The sequence below is a fragment of the Oncorhynchus masou genome, chromosome 32 (assembly GCF_036934945.1).
Source record: "Oncorhynchus masou masou isolate Uvic2021 chromosome 32, UVic_Omas_1.1, whole genome shotgun sequence".
In the NCBI taxonomy this organism is placed as follows: domain Eukaryota; kingdom Metazoa; phylum Chordata; class Actinopteri; order Salmoniformes; family Salmonidae; genus Oncorhynchus; species Oncorhynchus masou.
In genome coordinates, this window is record NC_088243.1 from 31,333,501 (window position 1) to 31,341,796 (window position 8,296).

Below are 8,296 nucleotides of genomic sequence, written 5' to 3' on the forward strand. Positions count from 1 at the left end.
CTGCATAGCATGAAATGCATTATTGTATTCAAGGTTTAATAAGGCTCTAAACTGTTACAGACCTATATCCATCCTGCCCTGCCTATCTAAGGTCTTTGAAAGCCAAGTCAACAAACAGGTCACTGACCATCTCGAATCATACCGTACCTTCTCCACTGTGCAATCTGGTTTCCGAGCCGGTCACGGGTGCACCTCAGCCACGCTCAAGGTACTAAACGATATCATAACGGCCATCGATAAAAGACAGTACTCTGCAGCCGTCTTCATCGACCTTTCCAAGGCTTTCGACTCTGTCAATCACCATATTCTTATCGGCAGACTCAGTAGCCTCGGTTTTTCTGATGACTGCCTTGCCTGGTTCACCAACTACTTTACAGACAGAGTTCAGTGTGTCAAATCGGGGGGCATGCTGTCCGGACCTCTGGCAGTCTCTATGGGGGTGCCACAGGGTTCAATTCTCGGGCCGGCTCTTTTCTCTGTAGATATCAATGATGTTGCTCTGGCTGCGGGCGATTCCCTGATCCACCTCTACGCAGACGACACCATTCTATATACTTCCGGCCCGTCCTTGAACACTGTGCTATCTAACCTCCAAACGAGCTTCAATGCCATACAACACTCCTTCCGTGGCCTCCAACTGCTCTTAAACGCTAGTAAAACCAAATGCATGCTTTTCAACCGTTCGCTGCCTGCACCCGCACGCCTGACTAGTATCATATCAAACATCTCCAATCGAAAATCAAATCTAGAGTCTGCTTTCTATTCCGCAACAAAGCCTCCTTCACTCACGCCGCCAAACTTACCCTAGTAAAACTGACTATCCTACCGATCCTCAACTTCGGCGACGTCATCTACAAAATAGCTTCCAAAACTCTACTCAGCAAACTGGATGCAGTTTATCACAGTGCCATCCGTTTTGTCACTAAAGCACCTTATGCCACCCACCACTGCGACCTGTATGCTCTAGTCGGCTGGCCCTCGCTACATATTCGTCGCCAGACCCACTGGTTCCAGGTCATCTACAAGTCCATGCTAGGTAAAGCTCCGCCTTATCTCAGTTCACTGGTCACGATGGCAACACCCATCCGTAGCACGCGCTCCAGCGGGTGTATCTCACTGATCATCCCTAAAGCCAACACCTCATTTGGCCGCCTTTCGTTCCAGTTCTCTGCTGCCTGTGACTGGAACGAATTGCAAAAATCACTGAAGTTGGAGACTTTTATCTCCCTTTACCAACTTCAAACATCTGCTATTTGAGCAGCTAACCGATCGCTACAGCTGTACATAGTCTATCGGTAAATAGCCCAACCAATTTTACCTACCTCATCCCCATGCTGTTTTTATTTATTTACTTTTCTGCTCTTTTGCACACCAATATCTCTACCTGTACATTACCATCTGATCATTTATCACTCCAGTGTTAATCTGCAAAATTGTCTGCAAAACCTCCTCATGCCTTTTGCACACAATGTATATAGACTCTCTTTTTTTCTACTGTGTTATTGACTTGTTTATTGTTTACTCCATGTGTAACTCTGTGTTGTCTGTTCACACTGCTATGCTTTATCTTGGCCAGGTCGCAGTTGCAAATGACAACTTGTTCTCAACTAGCCTACCTGGTTAAATAAAGGTGAAATAAATAAAATAAAAAATATATTATCACTTGTGTATGATGCCCAGCTTAAGGCAAGAAACAATGCCTTTTTTGTGTGACTTTTTCTAATCATAGTCGCACACCTCATGTAGCCTAGCTTATAGCCTATAAGTTTTATAAGGTTAGTATCACAACTAAAGTGACCAAATAACTTCTTAAAATTAAACACAAGAAACCGCTTTACCAGGTGGTGTAGAGCCTAACTGACATACATAAGCAGTGTGTGAGTTTCACCATAAAAATGCACCTTGATAATATAAGCATTACATGCATAATTGCTTTGCGGTCACATTTGATAATGGAACATTCATGCTTATGAGCATTGCCGTGCTTATAATGTGCGCTTATAATGTGAAGAAATAGCGTAATAGTTTATAAATATGGTGTAAAAAAGTGTTTTTGATGCTAGTGGTTGTATTAATTTGGGATTTATCACATCCCACAACTGTCCTAGACAATGTTTGGAATATTTATTTCTGGCATAGAATATAATATACCTCCACAACCTTTGTACTATGGGAGCTAGTGGATTGACATAGGATAGTACTTTTGCTGTTCGTTAGGCCTACTACTCATCTTGTTGGTTGATGAAAAGTAAATATGGACAGTTCTTCCAATATCTTCAAAATGCACCTTGGAATTGGATAAGGACGTGTGCAGTTGCATCCCCGATGTGTCTGTCTTCACTTATAGCCTGTGAGAAAGACCAGATCACATGATGGAGAGCCAGAGCAGGCAGCACTCAGGGAGAAGTGCTGTAAAAGCCATAGATTTTTGTGGGCGCATTATGGCCACACAAAGGGGGAAAGGGGGAAATTTGAAGCATTTTCAAGTACTTCTCAAATTGTGAATGGGAGACTGGCAAAGTGTGTACAGCCTGTGCAAAAAGCTAAGCAGAGTTCATGCCTTTGAAGTTACTTTTTTAAAAGCGTCATTAGAGTCGCATGCATTCACATTTGTAATATATTACAATGTATTACAAATGTAAACATATAGCCCAACTTTTGTAGAACAACTAAAGTTACATTAATAATTTTAAATTAAGCATATAGGAGTACCTATTTCTTTGTTAACCGCACTCCCTCAAATTGTTTGGAGAAAATTGCCTTCCTATTTTATTCAGCTTTGTTCAATTGTATTCTTCATACTATAAAATAATATAAAACAATGCAATGGAATTCTAAGCAAATCCTGTCTGCTAAATGAACTAGTGTAGCCCACAGTCATTTGTCATAGCCAGATCAGGACCTAATAAAAGGACAACTCAGAGTATGCTATTCTGTTCTTCTGAAATAAGAAACATTATATGAAGAAAATGTAGCCTAAGACCTGTCTAGAATAAATAATGTAAGGTGAAGGTGTAGGCTATATAACATGGATTTATTAGACTTCTCAAAATGTAGATGTTCAAAAGGTATATATCCCATTTAGCAGACGCTTTTGTCCAAAGCGACTTACAAGTCGGCTGGGGCCACTACTTTTGCATATGGGTGGCCCCAGTGGGAATCGAACACACGACGCTTGGCGTTGCAAGCGCCATGCTCTACCGACTGAGCCACACAGGACCCAAAGGTCTGCATCGATGGCTTGTAGGCTGTGTGTGGAAGCCAGGAGATGGTAAATGTGTTTATGGGGAGTACATTCCACAGACCACAATCAACAGCCTGATCAACTCTATGCGAAGGAGATGTGTCGCGCTGCATGAGGCAAATGGTGGTCACACCAGATACTGACTGGTTTTCTGATCAATGCACTACTTGTTTTTAAGGTATCTGTGACCAACAGATGCATGTCTTTATTCCGAGTTATGCAAAATCCATTGATTAGTGCCTTTCGATTCCCCCGAGAGGAATCCCTTATAACCCCTCATAATAAGGAACCCCTTATAATCCACACAATAATTCACATTTCCTGTTGCTGCAGAATTATTTTCCTGCTGTGAGAAACTGGTCAAATTAAGATCCTACACCTGTAATTGGTCTCAGCCCAAACATAGCAGCATGAGTGTAAACAACACAGTTAAGAGTCATTTGATCCTGAGTAGGGACAGGCAATCAGAGAGTGACCTCAGACACAGCCAGCTCCCATTTCTCCTCATTGCCACAAACAGACAACAGCCACACCAAGAGAGAAAGTCCACCAAGACACACACACATAATTATATAAATACCTTACAATGTGATCTTAGCCTCTTCATTATTCATATCTATCAGTTTCAAATAATGGTCATATTATCATGGCCAAAATCAAATGGAACTGGTGATGAAAACATGGTGAGATACTGTAATGGAATATGCTTGAGGTGTCACAAGGTAAACCGATAAATTATTCATTCAAGAGACGGACCAGTGATAGAAAATCTATCCTGATCTGATACACAGCCAACTGAAATACTAACTGCTGGACAACATCATATATCAGTCTATGAATGCTTCTTAAGGTATATTCCATAAGAAATGTACACCCATGCTAAGAAGAGCTCCCCACCACCCCCAGGTCCCAGGACTGCCAAAAGATATACAGTACAGTTCTCTGGGTGCATTGACCTCATACACTGGGTCTGCTGTGTGTGTGTGTGTGTGTGTGGGCAGTTACGGGGTTGGGGTCACTCCTTCCGCTGTCTGGACTGGGTCTAGAAGCTCGCCCAGCAGACTGTTAGCTCGCTAGACGGGAGGGAGGGGTCACATGGTTGTAATGACCTCCAGCCTAGGTTACGTGAACCCCTCGTGGGCAGAGATGAAGTCAGATTCACTAATAGACGGAAAACAGTCAGTCAGTCTGGACATCAACAACAGAAACATATGAGAAATCCACTCGGCCAGCCAGGCTCTCAGCACATGGCCCCAAGTCTGCACTTATGTGATATTGATAATGTAAAAATGCATGGCTCTTACAGTAATGTTAATTGCTTTAAGTGTTGTCCCAGGAAAATGGACTGTTTATTTTCACAAAGCTACTTAGATTAATTGAAATGAGAATTCTGTCATCAAATTGACTACTTACAGAATATTCATGGCATGAATGTCCTAATATATGCAGTACGAGACAGCATATGTGTAACGGTTTTCTATAGGTGAAAGAGAGTCGGACCAAAATGCGGCGTGGCTATTGTGATTCATGTTTAATGAAAACAATGGAACCACGAATCAAATACAAAAACGTAATGTGAAAACCAAAAACAGCCTATACTGGTGTAAACTATCACGGAACAAGAACAATCACCCACAACACACTCAAACAATATGGCTGCCTAAATATGGTTCCCAATCAGAGACAATGATAAACACCTGCCTCTGATTGAGAACCACTTCAGACAGCCATAGACTAACCTAGAAAACCCCACTAAGCTACAATCCCAATACCTGTGAAAAAAACCCAAGACAAAACACACCACATACAAAAACCCATGTCACACCCTGGCCTGACCAAATAGATAAAGAAAACACAAAATACTAAGACCAGGGCGTGACAATATGGCATGTATTTTATACCTTTATTTAACTAGGCAAGTCAGTTAAGAACAAATTCTTATTTTCAATGAGGGCCTAGGAACACTGTCTTGTTCAAGGGCAGAATGACAGATTTTTAGCTTGTCAGCTCAGGGATTCGATTTTGCAACCTTTTGGTTATTAGTCCAAAGCTTTAAACACTAGGCTACCTGCCACCCCAATATGGATTAAAGAAAGTACACTTAGGTTGGAGTCATTATAACTCGTTTTTCTTCAAACTCATTTTTCAACCACTCCACAAATTTCTTGTTAATTAACAAACTACAGTTTTGGATAGTCAGTTAGGACATTACTTTGTGCATGACACATGTCATTTTTCAAACAATTGTTTACAGACAGATTAGTTCACAATTCCAGTGGGTCAGAAGTTCACATACACTAAGTTGACTGTGCCTTTAAACAGCTTGGAAAATTCAGGAAAATTATGTCATGGCTTTAGAAGATTCTGATAGGCTAATTGACATAATTTGAGTCAAATGGAGGTGTACATGTGGATGTATTTCAAGGCCTACCTTCAAACTCAGTGCCTCTAAAGAAATCAGCCAAGACCTCAGAAAAAAATTGTAGACCTCCGCAAGTCTGGTTCATCCTTGGGAGCAATTTCCAAATGCCTGAGGGTACCACGTTCATCTGTACAAACAATAGTACACAAGCAAAAACACCATGGGACCACGCAGCCGTCATACCACTCAGGAAGGAGAAGCGTTCTGTCTCCTAGAGATGAACGTAATTGGTGTTAAAAGTGCAAATCAATCCCAGAACAACAGCAAAGGACCTTGTGAAGATGCTGGAGGAAACAGTTACAAAAGTATCTATATCCACAGTAAAACAAGTCCTAAATCGACAAAACCTGAAAGGCCGCTCAGCAAGGAAGAAGCCACTGCTCCAAAACCGCCAAAAAGAAAGCCATACTACATACTACAGACAGAGAATTTTTACTATGATTAAATGTCAGGAAAAAACTGAGTTTAAATGCATTTGGCTAAAGTTTACGTAAACTTCTGAATTCAACTGTAGGCTGTACATTAACCTGGGGGAATCATTGAATATGTTTTACCTTGTCAGCTCAGGGATTTGATCTTGCAGCCTTTTGTTTCTACTCCAACACTCTAACCACTAGGCTACCCTGCTGCCCCATTGTATGTACAGTGCCTAATCCCAAGATAATAAATTAATTACTGTTCTAAGTACATTACTACACTAATACTGTATACTGTATGAATGTCCATAATTATTTGGCACATGGCTCAAGGCCATACTTAAAGGTAGACTCAGCCACGAGCAGCACCGGAGATATTGAAATGAACAAGATACAAGACTTTGCTCTCACACAGTCATTCACAGTATCTGCATATGTGCACAGGTTCACTTCACGCTCATACAGCGTGGGAGCCACGAGACCAAAACAGCGGAGAAGCTTGTGCGTCAACACTCATAGCTGTTGATTACTTTTTAGTATCTTTTTGGCATCTAGGTCATACCGCTGAGTCTACCAGATGAGAAAAACATATATTTTTTCCTGCCTCCTCCTCCCTAATGTTTATATTTTTATTTTTATTTTTTTTACTGAAAAAACAACATGAATTCCTCAGAGGAAAGTGGATGCCTTCACCTGAAATGTGTCTTCTGCATTTAACCCAACCCCACCGAATCAGAGAGGTACCAGGGGCTGCCTTAATTGACAGCACACAGGGAACAGTGGGTTAACTGCCTTGCTCAGAATTACAGATTTTTACCCAGGTATTTGACCCAGCAAACTTTCCATTTACTGGCCCAACGCTCTAATCACTAGGCTACCTGCTGCTCCTATCAGTGTACCATAATGAGCATTTGAATGAGGTTATCCTCCAGTGCCATGTGCAGTTAGGGCATGTCATCATGTGACAGATAAAGGGGATAATGCCATGTTTACTTTAGGAAACACTCCACCAGTAATGACTTATTTTGGTTGAATCCCCTTAAAGGTTCATGCAGAAATCGCTCCGCCTAATTTGAGTTTATGTGACAAAACAAGCAAGTATATTTTAGAGAATCATTGTACCATCCAAACCTCTTTGAAAGAACATTGTTTCTTATTTGAGAATATTCCCAATGTCACACCAGTGGAGAACGTTCCTAGAACATTACCAAAATGAAATGTGCTGAGAATGTTCCAAAGCAAAGCAACTATCCTGCACCATTCCCAGAAAGTTGTGGGAAGGTTGTATGCAAAATAGCCATAGGACAACCACGCTCCAATTAAATATATGGTTCTCAGGACGTTATGTGTTAGCTGGGCTGGAGGTAAGACGATGTCATTTCCATGCCTGTGGGTTCTTTGTTTATCCTTGCAGACTTTTTACCCATAACAGCAGCATTGGAAAACAGGAGGGACGAAATAGAGAAGAGATAGATGGATAAATATGATAGAAAGAGAATATTTGACCAGTGCTTCACCACATTCCTGGTGAATAAGGTGATCGGGTGTCGACTGCCCCAAGAGGAATCCCTTTGATGACAGCTCTATCTGCTCTACGATCAATAGTACCGCTAGGTTGTAAACATTTTTTTTAAGACATCAAAGCATGATACTGCTGCCTGATGAGTTGGATCAGTAGTACATGTCTATTATTTATAGAGGGGAAGGGGTGCTCCTCTCAGAGAAAGTAGGACAACATTTAGTTGAGAACATTGAACCAACACTATTCATCTCCTGTAGACACAGTTGCTGATTTTAGCTTTTGGACACATAAATGGTAGTATACTGTATATTAATTTACAGCCATAACTAATGATCCAGTGAAAGCTCTATGCAGCAGCTGTAGTAAGCACTACAGGATATGTTACCCTTGAATGATGTTAGGCCAATTCTGTGGAAAGGCTATATGCATAACCTTCATACAACCTTCATACAGCGTACATTCATGGCAGCCTTTTCGGTTGATCCTGTGAACCTCACCCCTGGATGCTCCCCACATCTGTCACATACAATTGTGGATGTATGGATCCCCAACTGTGTACCTGAATTATCTCTCTGCACCACTGGAACAATAGTTTCCCCATCGATAACCTGTTTTTCCTTTGATGTTTGGATTGCATTGTGTCGGATAGCCAACTAAGTTCTGCTCTGTTTTTTTTTTTTTGATTCCTGTCG